This window comes from Hemiscyllium ocellatum, chromosome 4, assembly GCF_020745735.1.
Source record: "Hemiscyllium ocellatum isolate sHemOce1 chromosome 4, sHemOce1.pat.X.cur, whole genome shotgun sequence".
In the NCBI taxonomy this organism is placed as follows: Eukaryota; Metazoa; Chordata; class Chondrichthyes; order Orectolobiformes; family Hemiscylliidae; genus Hemiscyllium; species Hemiscyllium ocellatum.
Genome location: NC_083404.1, coordinates 46,515,574 through 46,531,142, shown reverse-complemented (window position 1 = coordinate 46,531,142; position 15,569 = coordinate 46,515,574).

Sequence of the window (15,569 nt, the reverse complement as noted above, 5' to 3'; positions counted from 1 at the left end):
TTGACTTTGTTGAATAAAAAAAAGAGAGAACTGCATTTATCTAGTGACTTTTACAACCGCAGGGTGCCCCAGCACACATTTCAGTAAAGTAGCTTTGCAAATGTAGTCACTCTTGAGATATAAGAAATATGACAGTCAATTTGGCAAACAGTAAGTTTCCACAAAGTACTATGAGATAAATGATCAGGAAATGCGTTTCCTTTTGGCACTGGTCAAGGGATAATTTTGACCAGGACCCGAGGGGCATTGACCGTGTTCTTCCTCAGAACACCATCATGAGAGCTTTTACATCCACCAGAAAGGACAGATGGATTTAACATCCCATCTTAAAAATGATGCATCCAAACTCGAGCGGTACTACCTCTGTGGAGTATCAACGTAGATTATGTACATCGTTCTTTGCTAAAGGCACGATAAAAGCAAGTTATGGCTTCGGGCCTCAAAATGAAACAGCAAAGTAACAATGGGGATTGAGCATATAGATTAGGTAAAAGATGAAAGAACTGTGAGTGTTGGAAAACAGAAACAAAAACAGAAATTGCTGTAAAAACTCAGCAGGTCTGGCAGCATTTGTGGAGAGAAATCAGAGTTAACGTTTCGGATCCAATGTCCCTCCTGTTCTGATTTCTCTCCACAGATGCTGCCAGATCTGCTGAGCTTTTACAGCAATTTCTGTTTCTGTTTCATATAGATTAGGTATTTTAAGGAGCTTACAAACAGCTTGACTGCATTGCCTAGGCTAAAAAAGACATAGTGAGTGAATATGTAACTTTATATTTAGCCACTGAAGTACCTTTATGAGGCCAAAGACTTATGGAAGCAGACTGTGGGATTGTTTTACAGTGTATTAGGAACTCATTTAATTATTATAGTGTTGAACTTCATTTTACTGGGGCCATGCAGAAATCCATATTGAAGAATGCAGCAAGTTCGCTGCCAGGTTGGATAAATAAAGCAAATGTGGGCCAACTTTCCAGAAGCTGTGTGATAAGCAATATACAAGGAGATGAATTCAAAGCAAGTGTCCTGTCAAATGGCTTTGCATACCATGCACACACTAACCACTTAAAGGCACATGACTTCATAAAATTGCTTTGAGCTCTTGAATTTGGCGTTCTGCCTGGTGACCTCACCTTGGGTCAATCTGAACCACATAGGCAAACTGAACACCAGCCAGTAACCACCTACAATCACCACATAATTGACTACATTGTGCCAAAAGTGATAAATCACAGGATGAAGTGCCGATTAATTGTGGCACCTGATTTAGAAAACATGCCCTGAGCTCCACCACATAACTGGAGGAAGGTGAGCAGTTTCTTCATGATGAATAACCACAATTGCTATCACTCTTCTTTCATCGATTATGAAGGGGTTGGCTGACCTGGTTGAAGGCTTGGCTGCAAACCTCTTATTTACAGTTGCTAATATTACCCTGAATATATTCAATATAACATATACTCTTACCAGTGGATAGAACTGGTTCTGCCAGAATTTTCTTTGGCTTCCTTCCTTAACTGACATTGAACCTTCCACTGCAGTAGAGACTTCCATCTAGTGACCCAGCTAAGAGCTAATGAAACTGAAGCTCAGTGTTGGATTTAACTCTTGAGTTGACAAAATGCTATTGTCTGGATTAAATGTCATTGAATGTACTAAAGGTTTTCCACATTACATCTGGCATAGCAATGATTGGTACTGGTCCAATTGTGAAAAGTCCAATTTTAGCTGCAGCTGGCAGTGTTGTGGACATGGGACTGTGGTGAGCAGCAAACTATCTGTAACAGCAGGCTTGTTTAGGCCTCAACTATTTCCTACTCCAAATCTAGCAAGAGGTGCCAGATGGCCATTGGGATTTTAGATAACAGACATCAATCCCTGAGGGTGTGAATGAATGATTCCAGGCAAGTAGTTGTGGAAGAGGCAGAGGTGGGAAAGGTTAGGTAGCCACCACTGTTTGTGGAGGCAGATAGAGTCCAGGGGACTGGAAACTCAAGGCTCCTTTGTAGGTCAGGACAACAGCTGGGAATGAAACTTTAATTATGAGACAACATTTGGATCTATTAGAATGAAGCTGAAGGAAATTTAACACGAGAGTTTTAAAATGATGATGTGTTTCGAAAAGATGGATAAGGAAGGAATATTTCTTCCAGGTGAGAAGTCAGAGAAATCATCAATTTAAAGCTACAAACATGTAGCTGCTGAGGAGGAAGAGGGTTGTAGTCTGCAGATACATTTCAATACATCAAACAAGTGGATGGAAAGATGGAAAATGTAATTTGGAGATTTGTGAAGTGATGCATTGGGGTAAGGAATCAAGGCAACACGATGTACAATAAATAGCAAGTTAAAAAATCTTTGAGTTGCATATCTACAGATGTGTCAGGACAGGTAGACAGGCTAATGTGGTACTTTCCTGGATTAGCCAAAGATAATCTATCAGTGGAGGCTGTCCTAAATTGCATAAACACCAGCCAAGCCACAGTTAAAGTATTATATTACACAATAGTCCTTACTTTACACAATAGTCCTCGGAACAATCACCTGCAGCTGCTTGTTCCAAGACCATCATCACAGAATAAGGTCAGAGGTGGGCTTGTTTGCTAATGATTGCACAATGTTTAGAACCATTCACAACCCCTCAGATAAAAAGTTTATGCCTATAAGCAACAAAACCTGAGCAACATTTAAGCTTGGGCTGATAAGTAGCAAGTTATATTCACACCATGTAAGTGACTGGAAATAAGCATTGCCAACAAAATGGAATCTAACCAGCTCCCTTGACATTCACTGACTACTATCACTGACACCAACACTATTAACATTCAGAGGTTACCACTGAACAAATAAATGGACTGCACCAGCCATATAAATGCTGGGCTACAATGGTAGGTTAGATACTGGGAATTGTGTGGAAAGCTTCTCACCTCCTGGCTTTTCAAAGCTTCTCTTCGATCCACAAGACACAAACCAGGATTGCAAAAGAATTCTCTCCAGTTGTCTGGATGAGTGCATCTCTGACAAAACTCCAAGACCACTAAAGAAGCTTGAGAAAAATTAGGACAGACCAGCCCATTTGATTGGTATGGATCTACCACCTTCAATGTTTAGTCTCTCCAACACCAGTCTGACAAGAGTGCCATGCGTGCCTTCTGTGTGCGGTACAACTCATTAAGGCTTGTTCAAATCTGCAAACTCTGCCACCTGGAAAAACAAGGTGTCAGATCCATGGAAACACCGCCACTCATATATTCTCTACTTGTGTCAAGCTAAACACAATCCTGACTTGGAACTATATTGTTGTTCCTTCAGTGCTGCTGGGACGAGATCCAGATACTCTCTCCCTAGCAAAATTTTAGTTCCTACACCAGAAGACTTGCAGCAGTTCATGAAGGTGGCATACCAACGTGTTCTCAAAGGACATGAGGGATCTGCAGTAAATGTTGGCTGGAGCCTATGTTCCCTCTAAGTTTTCCTGCTGCTGCATGGATGTCTGAGGTCTTTGGTAACCGGAAGTCAATATGTCCACAAATCCATCATTATGTGTGAACCCGCTGTGTGGCCGCTTAAAGAGTACCTCATCCACAACACCAACATCTCATCAACTAATTAAATAAGAAAAGGATGCGATTACATTAGGGAGGATACAAAGATGGTTTTTGAGAATTCTGCGAGGACGGAGAATTTTAGGCATGAAGATAATTTGGATTAGCTGGGTGTATTCTTTGGAATAAAGGGAGCTGAGGGAAGACTTAATTGAGGTGTAGCAAATGAAGTATATCTTGGAAGGCAGCCTGGAGAATGACTTAATTCAGAAAAGTCAATAAGCAGCTGGTTTAAGTATAAAATAATCAGTTGAAGAATTTGAGGAATAGTGAAAGACCTGAGTAGGGGCAAAAACACGTTTTGCATTTAAAACATTGCAATATCCAAGACGATGGTTCCAGGGTTAAAAAAATGGAATGAAGCTAAATCTCTCCTCTTTACACAATAGGCTGGATGATCTTTGTGCTGTAAATGCATACGGTCCGACCAGAAATACTTGAAGAGTGTATGGAACATTTTGTCACAGAATGTAGTTGAAGCAAAGATCCTTATGTATTTTAAAGGGATATGCAATTGAAACAGCAGAAGATGTGAGTTCTGGGATGAGATCACAACCATGCATAAGATGACCAAAACTGTCAATGAGCCCAAATTGACTCCTGTATTTTATGGAGGCATTCCATTTCTCTTGAAGAAAAGAGATTAGTTCTGAGGCCCATTCAGTTAGACTACGGATTGGATATATATTTACATTCCTTCAGTGCCTCTCTGCAGTAGAAATTGTTCTAAAAAGAACCTATAGAGTTTGTATATACACAAATTTCAAGAAGATAACAAAACCACTGATTTAATTAATCTAGGAATGCAACAAAGCCATTATCACAGAGAGCAGATTATTTCAGGAAAAGTGAAATTGGTTTCTGTCCACAAAGAAAGAAGGTGTTTTAAGGAAACAATGCCCTAAAGTTCATTTTGAAATCACATTGACCTATATATCCGAAGCCAAACACCAACAAAACATGAATCTTGCTATTTTCAACATGATGAATTTCTATACAGTGCAATAAGTACTGCATCAATTTATTTCCATTTTTAATCCATTCTAAACTTGCAAATATTGTAGGCAAGGGAATTTAACTCAACTCTGGATTCAGGAAACAGGGGTGAGATTGCAAGATCTTGACACAGCAATAGTGTAAGAGCACCAATATAGGGTTGAATCTGACTGTTTTCTGGCTGTGTGCAAGTTGCATTTGGTTTGGTGGAGTAATTCTCGCTATGAAGGCTGAATGAGGTTTCTCGCTGTATCTTACCAAGTGTGCTGCATTAAGTGCCATTGCTATCCCAATGGCATGTATCACTCTGATTTCAGCCCGACCTTGTCACGTATCATTCTCAAAACAACGTGCCACTCACTGGCTATTTGCCCCAATACGTACATTCCTTGTGTCTGTACCATCTTAGAAAAACCGCTGCGTACCTGGGGGAGCACTAGCATTTGGTAGCTGCGGTGCTTGGTATTGGGGACTGAGGAGAAATGGTTGAGAATGGGAAGCTGGCATTGCAGTCCTCTGACAGGGACCTGGTGGCCCTGGCTGAGGTGGGCGATGCACAGGAGGCCCATCCTTTTGCCAGCAGCTGTGGCACCACACTGTGCCAGCCTGGTTGCACACGCCAAGTGCCCAGCCGTTGGCCCTCAGATGAATTGCCACACGGGTCAGTGTACTCTCAAGATTGTAGAAGTCTGGGCTGCTGTACAAAAAGAAGGTCAATAACCAAAAGAATGCGCCATACTCTGCTCTCTGCTACCTCACACATGTTGCCTTTATAATTGCACCCACCTAACACCAAGGCTCATATTCTGACATTGCTTCTACTATACACACCACCTCACTCTCTTGGAACACCTCAACATCTTCCCCCCCATATGCAGCTGCACTAACATGCCATCCACATGCATTTTACTGTCATTTTATTACAGGAGCTTACAGTCCAGAACAGAGAGGAACAACTCAAGCGGGTGTGTAGGGTAGTTCTCACTATCAGTACTCTTACCCTTTATGGGGAGAGAATCTGTACCCTTGTAGAGGACTGGGAGTGCTTGTGTGGGGATGCAGTGGCATTCATGCCCAGGGAACTGAGCAACCACCACTTGTCATTCCTCTGAAAAGCAGACAGTAACTCAGCAGCCATCGTTGTGCATCACTTATGACCAGAGGCCAATTACTCTCCATCTCATGTCTTCCAGATGCAGCCTGTCTCCTGAGGACATCAGCAGAGAGCCGCCCATCCTCCAACAGCCTCCACTTCCCCCTCCACCCCGATGACACATCCTTTTGTGGACAACCAAAGAAGTATTGCCGCCTGAACTCCCCACCAGTTCTGATACTGAAATGTCAGTAGATTAGATTACTTACAGTGTGGAAACAAGCCCTTCAGCCCAACAAGTCCACGCCGATCCGCCAAAGCGCAACCCACCCAGACCCATTCCCCTATATTTACCCCTGCCCTGAACACTACAGGCAATTTAGCATGGCCAATTCATCTGACCTGCACGTTTTTGGACTGTGGAAGGAAACCAGAGCACCCGGAGGAAACCCACGCAGACACGGGGAGAATGTCCAAACTCCACACAGTCAGTCGCCTGCGGCAGGAATTGAACCCGAGTCTCTGGCGCTGTGAGGCAGCAGTGCTAACCACTGTGCCACTGTGCCGCCCAATAGGTTTGATAGGTCACATAAGTCAGGGATCAGAGACTGCTGAGCACCTTACCCTGACTGCTACACTGATGGGTGAGGCAGAAGTGCCCAGCCGTTGGCCCTCAGATGAATGCCAGAGACCTGGCCCCTGGCAGGAAAGGACTCATGCTTTTAGCAATGAGGGGCCTAACACAAATACAAGGGGGAGGAGCAACAATGATACACGGGTAGACAGGATGCACTGGCTTTCATAGCCAAAGAGCTGGAGGCGTGCAGCCAATCCTGAGACACAATACAACCAAAAGTCTTGTGACCATGAGTCTGACTCCATGGACAAGTTGGCAGCTGCCATGGAGAGCCAGATTCAGCACCCTTGGGGGATACTGGGGAGTTGCAGATACCTGCATTCAATTGCTCCAGGCACTCATCCTCAGGACCGAAACCAGGGCAAGAGTAGGGCAGGAAGTTTCGACAGCAGTCCAGGTGCCACATCCCTCCAAGGAGGCAGGGATCCTTGAGAATGTGAAAGACACTGTATAAAAGCAAAGTCTTCTGCTAAGTTCGCCATCGAGTTGACGTATGTCCTTACGTCTGCAGAAATTTATTTTATATCCCATTCTGAGTCTAGTTTCTCTTTCACCAATTAGAGTTAATACGATGGGGAGAATAGACCGACTGATGACAAGACGAGAGTTCAACAGCCTGAAACTGGCTCCCTGTAGCACAGTCATGCTGACTCATAGATCCATGTCCTTGTGGGTCCACCAGCAATTAGCTATGAGCACAGAAACCCATTATCACTGAGTGGTGCATTCTGTGAGGAGGGAAAACCACATTGTTCCATCCCACCTTATCCCCACTCCAAATGTGACAGTGCTTCTTCAGAGAGCGGCGGAAAGAAGGTGAACAGATCAGGCACTTCTCGACCCCAGCCTACCCTGAGAGATTTCACAATTAGCTTCTTCCAAGGTTTTTGGGAGATCGGTGATAAATGACGCTGGTTTCCAAAGTCACCTTAGACTGTAAGAGTGCACTGAAAAAGTTGGAAAGAAAAGAGATTTAGATAAGGACAGTCCTTTACAGACACCTTAAAGATAATGCTTAAGTAAGTAGGACCATGTGTTAAGGGACACACTGAAGCTTGGGGCAATTGCTGCCAAGGTGCAGTGGGGAAAGGCCACTGCCTGAGATCTTTCTATCGAAGTTAAATAGGAGTCTGTTCAGTTATGGACCATTCTGCAATCTAAAATAAATGTAAATATAGTCTAATACAAGTCAGAGATGCCTTTGCTTTATTTGTTGGAGAGTCAAATTCCAATGTTTGTTTGTTTATTTGATATGCTACTGTACAGAATAGAACTGCATTTGTGACAATGCATATGTATACAGATTTTTTATGAAAAGTATATTTGTGAAATAAGAAAAAAGTTGGAGATACGTGACAGTATGCTTCTGTTAGGCAGCATGTGCGAAATCATGTGGAAAGGGAAATGGAAGGGACAGAGGGTGGAAATTAGAAATTGGTGACCAATCTCACTGCTGAATGCAGTCTACAAAATCCTGTCGAAGGTTATCGCCAACTGAGTCTGTCTGTTCTGGGATTGGTGATTCACCCCGACCAAACCTATGCTGTACTGGGCAGGACGATCTCTGAGAGCCTTGTGCTCCTCAGGGCTATGGTTGAATACATGCAGGACAGGGAGGTGGATACCTGCCTCATCAGCCTGCACCAGAAGAAAGTCTTTGATGGATATCACACACCTACATGTGGGATATGCTCTCCAAAATGAGTTTTGAGGAGGGAATCAGCAATTGTGTCTGACTGCTCTACACCAACATTGTTAGTGTAGTCTCAATCAATGGATAGGAATCAGAAAGCTTCCCAATCAGATCTGGAATCAGGCCAGGCTGTCCTCTCTCTCCTGCCTTATTTTTGTGCTGTACAGAGACGTTTGCTGTGTCCATCAGGAAATATACGAGCCTGAGAGGGGTGACTTTTCCAGGCAGCAGGGGCTTGCAGGCCAAAGCCTCCTTGTACATGGACGATGACACCATTTTCTGCTCAGATCCATTGCCAGTGCACAGACTCATGAGCATCTGTGACCAGTTCATATCGGCCTCAGGAACCAAGGTAAACCGAGACAAGAGCGAGGCCAAGTTCTTTGGGATGAACGATTCTCTACCACTTCACTATCAGGGCAGATGACCTGAAGGTGGTGGGAATATGGTTCAGAGGGGCTGGGACATGCGCAAAATCTTGGGAGCAGCTTGGGAGTATTGTCAAGGTGATGCAGAAATCTGGACTTTTGGGAGCACTGCTCCTTCTCCACTGCAGGTAAAAGCCTGGTCATCAGGTGTGAGGGCTCTCTCTTTCCTGTTGTGCATTCTAAGGACCTGCACTGTTGCAGTCATCTTCTGGAGGTTTAAGATGGTGTGTCCCTCCAAAGGGACACCATATATAAACCATGCTCAAACTCTCAGTACACAAACACCAAGTGTCACCACGTACTGAGATTCTACCTGATCTGGGTGTTGCAAAGGATAGGACTGGCCTTGTTGCTGCGGAACACTCCAGGTAGTTGGACTGTTCCTTTTTGCCTCTCCTTCCTGGAGAAATTTGCAGTCCATCAAGAAGTGGTCAGATCATAGCGTCCTTGAGACCCTGCAGGAAAACAAGAATTTGGATCCTGTTGAGTTGTTCCCTGAGTAGACTGTCAAAGACATTTGACAGAGTGCTTCATCACCAGGACTTTCTAACAAGCACCAAAACATTGCTTGTCTGATGGTAAGAAGAGCACTACCTGTGAGATCCTTCATGTATCCCCAGACTCTCGAATCACACCACGCTGCCCTCAAAACAGCTGCGGGACTGGGAAGGGGGAGGGATTGGGAGCTGAGAGTGTTACACATATTCTTTCTGGACTGTGCCTTTGCAAAGGAAGTCTAGAGAGAAATGCAGTGGTTTTTGTCTCATATCATCACGAGCAGCTCCGTGATTTGGGACACTGGGCTCTACGGTCTATTCCCCAGGATGCACACTGAGGCAAACATCAACTGCACCTGGAGGACCATCAACTCAGTGAATGACACTCTTTGATCTGCCTGAAACTTGTTCGTCTTCCAGAACACAGAATTCACCCTGACCGAATATTGCAGACTGGCATATTCCAAGGTCCAGGATTACATGCTGAGGGATGTACTAAAGCTTGGGCAAGCTGCAGTGGGGGAAGGCCACTATCTGAGGTCTTTCTGCCAGAGTTAAATGGGAGTCTTTTCAGTTAGCATACCCTCTTGGTGCTGCAAATACATATAAATATATTCTTGTACAAGTAACAAATGCCTTTGCTGATAGAGTCAAACTCCAAAGTGTATTTTTTCCTTCATATGCTTCTGAGCAGAACTTATCTTCTTTAGTGAGGAACATGTATATATAAAGATATTTTAATGAATTAAGTATATTCCTGAATTTAAAAAGATAAGTTAAGGACAGTCTCTGATATCAATCCAGGGGTAAGGTGCAGTTAGGCAGACAGTCAGGGTGGATAGAGTCAGGGGTCTGTAGCTCTGGAATCCAGGGATTGGGTCATGCTCAGCCCTGTGGGTCCAGTATAACTAGTCCAGGGAGTCACAGAAAGGCAGCGGGGGAGGTATGCAGGTGTCAGTCAGGCGTTTGGGCTTTCATTGCTTGGGTTTGTCTGGTTAAGTACCTCAATTTGTTGGGCCACAGTCGGTACTACTGACTAAACATCAGAGGACAAGTTGTAGTGGTTCTGTTCGCCGAGCTGGAAGTTTTTGTTGCAAACGTTTCGTCCCCTGGCTAGGAGACATCATCAGTGCTGTGGAGCCTCCTGCGAAGCGCTTCTTTGATGTTTCTTCCGGCATTTATAGTGGTCTGTCCTTGCCGCTTCCGGGTGTCAGTTTCAGCTGTCCGCTGTAGTGATTGGTATATTGGGTCCAGGTCGATGTGTCTGTTGATGGAATTTGTGGATGAATGCCATGCCTCTAGGAATTCTCTGGCTGTTCTCTGTCTGGCTTGCCACGAAACAACACGACCAGCTATCCCTAGTAGCCACACACTCAGACAACAAGCAACATGAATTCGACTGGGAAAACATTACTATCATAGGGCAATAGCCACGAAACGACACGACCAGCTATCCCTAGTAGCCACACACTCAGACAAGCAACATGAATTCGACTGGGAAAACACTACTATCATAGGGCAAGCCAGACAGAGAACAGCCAGGGAATTCCTAGAGGCATGGCATTCATCCACAAATTCCATCAACAGACACATCGACCTGGACCCAATATACCAATCACTACAGCGGACAGCTGAAACTGACACCCGGAAGCGGCAAGGACATACCACTATAAATGCCGGAAGAAACATCAAAGAAGCGCTTCGCAGGAGGCTCTAGAGCACTGATGATGTCTCCTAGCCAGGGGACGAAACGTTTGCAACAAAAACTTCCAGCTCGGTGAACAGAACCACTACAACAAGCACCCGAGCTACAAATCTTCGCACAAACTTTGATCAGAGGACAAGGGTTTTATCAGGAGCCACCATTGTGGTAGGGAGGCTGGGCAACTCAAACATGGGGATTGGAATCAGAATATTGAAATGCAGAGGGGATTACAAATTAGTAGTGATGGGCCAGAGAAAGTGGACCATGGTAGGGAAATATTGATGCAGGAGGTGAGAAAGGTTGGTCATTGACTGTAAACAGCACCCTGGCTTCAGTGGAGGACAATGGACTACTACATGTGGCTGGTTTATTTGATATACCTGGGGTTGTGTTTGGGGGGAGGTTAATGTTGCCAGATGAAGATTTATTCAGATGGAATATGTGGAAACATAGGGAAGTGTGAACCCTTTGGGATTGACAAGGAGGACAATCAGGAAGGGGATGTTTATGCTTGGAGGTTCATTAAAAGAGAGAGATTGAGCCTGTTCCAGGAGTGACCATTGTTTCCTTCCATGGTGGTGCCAATTAAAAGTCTGCAATGGAGTTGAAAATGGTCAATGACCACATCCAGAATGGATGGGGTAAATGTTTCATTCAATGAGGTAAGGGACTTAAATCTGGAGAGATGTGAGGCCCTTCAAGTGACAACAACATAATACAGATACCTATACATTAAACTGAAACACACCAGTGAGCATTACATTCCATGTGAATCTTATGCACTGGCCTAATGTGTATAGTTCAAATTCCTGCCCAAAGCACTCCTGGCTGTATTATACAAGATAGCAAATGTATCCCACTAATGCCTAATGTTTGTTTACCTGGAAAGATGGAGCATAGTTGTAAAAGCAAGTTGTCACCTGCCACTTACCCTTAGCCTGCATATGGTTCTCTTCACACCGTAGACCATCGGACATTGTGCAGTGCTAAGGAGGCTGAGCTCTGTGTCTTCAGTGTTGCAACTGCAGCTAGACAGAGACTCACACACACACACAACTGATTTGGATAGAAAATATGTATTTACAAATGGGCCAATTTACGTTGATTGTCACTTGTGCCTTCTGAGGTATCCTTCCTTCCCCTCCCATTACATCTCAGTGTAGTCTTCATTTCTGCAATTGGGTGGAGGGAGCCTCCACTATCCTGGAGCCTGCTGGACTTGGAGATTTGTTAGGTTGATCTGAGGGCATTTTTGTTCAGAGTCATAGAGTCCATAAGAACATAAGACCATAAGACATAGGAATGGAAGTAAGCCATTCGGCCCATTGAGACCACTCTGCCGTTTAATCACGGCTGATGGGCATTTCAACTCGACTTACCCTTTCTCTCCCTATAGCCCTTAATTCCTTACGAGATCAAGAATTTATCAATTTCTGCCTTGAAGACGCCTAACATCCCGGCCTCCACTGCACTACATGGCAATGAATTCCACAGCTGAAAATGTGTTGCTGGAAAAGCGCAGCAGGCCAGGCAGCACCCAAGGAGCAGGAGAGTCAACGTTTTGGCCTGCTGTGCTTTTCCAGCAACACATTTTCAGCTCTATCTCCAGCATCTGCAGTCCTCATTTTCTCCTAATGAATTCCACAGGTCCACCATTCTGTGGCTGAAGAAATATCTCCTCATTTCCATTCTATTGACCCTCTCTAATTCTAAGGCTGTGCCCACGGGCCCTAGTCTCCCCGCCTAATGGAAACAACTTCCCAGTGTCCACCCTTTTTAAGCATGCATTATCTCCCATGACTTAGAGTCATAGAATCATAGAGCTGTACAGCATGGAAACAGACCCTTCCGTCAGACTCATCCATGCTGACCAAGATATCCTAAATTAATCTAGGCCCATTTGCCAGCATTTGGCCCATATCCCTCTAAACCCTTCCCATTCATGTACCCATTTAGACGCCGTTTAAATGTTATAATTGTACCAGCCTTCACCACTTCCTCTAGGTTATTGAGTGTGCCCTCAGAGACACGTGTACCCTCTCAGAGGTGTCAGCATCTGAGTGTGCAGGGTGCAGGACGCAGCATTGTTGGTCCCTCCTCTGAGGTATCTGTACCTCAAAGATGGGGTAGGGCACACTGTCTTTGTAACAGCCACTATAAACATGTGCCTGCAAGATAAAAAAGTGAGAATGGCTAGAAGCTGTGGAATGTTAGCAATAAATGCACACTTACAGTAACTAGAGAATTGCAGAGCACTGAACAATGCTTCCTACTCTGCTGATGAGATGTGAAGATTCTTACATCACCACAGAAGCAGTCTTCACCTGCGAGAGCCGAGATCCTGTCATGGTGCAGGGTGGGGGGAGTATGAAGGGCCAAATGACAGGAACTCCACCGCCCGTCCTAGCCCTGTTGACTCTGGTATAGGCCATTTTCTCCACCAATGAGAGAAAGGAAGGTTTCAGTGAGGAGAGTTGCAGGTGGGAAAGAAGGTGGGTGATTGAGTGACTGAGTGAGTAGGCAGGGCAGAGGGTATGTTATGGGATGGCAGCTGAAGAGGATGAGGCAGCATGAGGAGAGATGTTGCATGCAACAGTGCGAGTGGTAGAACATGGGCTCCGGTGTTAGTTGGATGCAGTAGCAGTGGTAGAGTGATTGTGAGGTGCCAGAAATAAGATGGAGACACTTATCCTGGTGGTGTGGAAAAGATCTTCCATCACTGATGGACATTCCTCTAGACTGTAGTCACTGCACTGTCACAGTCACCAGACTGTCAGGGTCTGGTATTGAGACCTCTGCTGACAGTCCTGTGAGAAGACAAGGGAATGTCCCTTTCCTGTACTGTCCTGTCCACCAGGACCTTTAGGTCCCTATTGCAAAGTGGGGACAAGTTTCCCCTTGTCTATTCGGTCTTGGGTGAATGTCAGCAACTGCATAGAGCAGCTCCAGACTGCCTGTACTTGACCACACACACAACATCCATTTTAATATAATGAGATTGCTGGGATATCCAGGGATACGCCAGCAGTAAATGCTTCCAATTGGGGGAGTGGAAGAATCAAGCTAGCGTCAGATGACAGGGGTGGCATAGTGGGGTGGTAGGTAGTTAATGACCCATGTTTGGAATGATCATGTGAGAAAACTTGCTAGGCCTGGTAGAGAGAATGACTCCATGCAAATCAATGGAAATGACACATAGCCAAAACATATGAACATTCAGCCCAAAATGTTTCAGTCGTGTGGCTTTCAAGGTTTCAGTGTAAACAGTGAGGATGAAGTGAAGTATTTTAATTTGAGGTCCATGATTCGTCAAAAAGGGAGCATTGAGGGTGCAGTGCAAGTTTCTAAGGTGAGTCTTGGCATTAATCTCCATGGCTTTTGGTTGGCACCACCTTCTCAATTTGTGTTCCTGGACGGCATGGTGGACAATTGCATACGTAGAACATCTCTTCTCAAGAGATACAGGCTAGCTTTAAACTAGTGCCAGCAATTAACGATATTGGTCAATCTATCCCGATATATGCAGCCAATGAGCAGTAAGGTTAGTGCTGGCTGCCATATCATTTAACAACCACCATGAACGAGCAACAACAAGATGCAAAATATTGAATGGATGAGGATTCATCAGATATTGCTGTCAATACGTCCATTGTTGATGGTTCTCTACTGAGCTCCCAATCTGTTTAAGCAGAGTCTTTCCAAACTACAGGCATCTGAAGACATGACCACATTTTCAGCAACATCTCCCGATTAAAGCGAGGCAGTATTTCCAGTGAAATTCAGTGAGTGCAGGAGCATGACATAGCTGTGCATGAAACAATTCCCAATCGCTAACAGAACGGTACCCTCCAAATTTTATTGATGAGTGATCCAATCATCTCCAATCTGACTGAGACTAGGTGTAGGCAAATGTATCGCTAAAAGAAATGTTTGTTTTAATTCTACCTCTTGACGGGATGGTGAATACACAGAAATCCTGAGCCCTCTCCCAGTCTTGATCCATCGCACTGCGTGTGGGCTGATATACCAGCAACACAAGTAGCACGTGGACGCAATATATCACTGGCGCGGAACTTATGGAAATAGGCCCCACCCGATATGTCAACAGACCAAATGGTGTAAAATCCACCTCAAATTTACACAGCAGTTTGATTGAACACAGCCAGCACAACACTCATGGATTAAAAATGCCATCATAAAGCAGCGATCAGCTGTTTTTTGATTGAAGACAGATGTCCTGAAAGTAGCAGCTTTTTAAAGTATTTACTTGTAGTGCTTTCAGATGGCATTAACATGCAGGCTGAGACAGAGAAGCTTATCTTTTGTGTAGTAATCTATCTGTAATGAAGCTGAAAAAGCTTCTTGTTATTTACAAGTGACAGAAATAGTTCTGTTTTTGCGAATTCAAACCAAAAGACAGATGCCTGCTGATTAAGGGCATAATGCTCTGTAACTGTAAATTTAATTTCCCCACAAAGAATGCTCACATATGAATAATTTTCCTGCCATCACATTAAAACTGTGGAATCCTTTCTTGCCAGGCTTGCAGTCTGTAGTCAAACTGTCAGAAACCAACTCTGCACATTATCCTCATTAGCATACATTAAGCTGATTAAAACAAGCACAAACCATTTCAAAGAAAAATAGATGCATTGGATAGAACTAATTATTTTTACTGTACGAAAGACAATAAGAGAATGTTGATTCTTACTCTATCGACTTTGAGCTTGTTTGATGGGAAAAGCTTAACTGAGTTTCAGTCATTTTAATTCAAAATGCATTTGACCTTGTTTTCATTTACGATAATTTCAGGAAAATAACATTTAGAGTATATCCAAGATAAGGCTGATCCAGAATATGGGTTATATTAGTGATCAGACAGAGAATTTAATTAATGTCTCAGGACTATATGGAA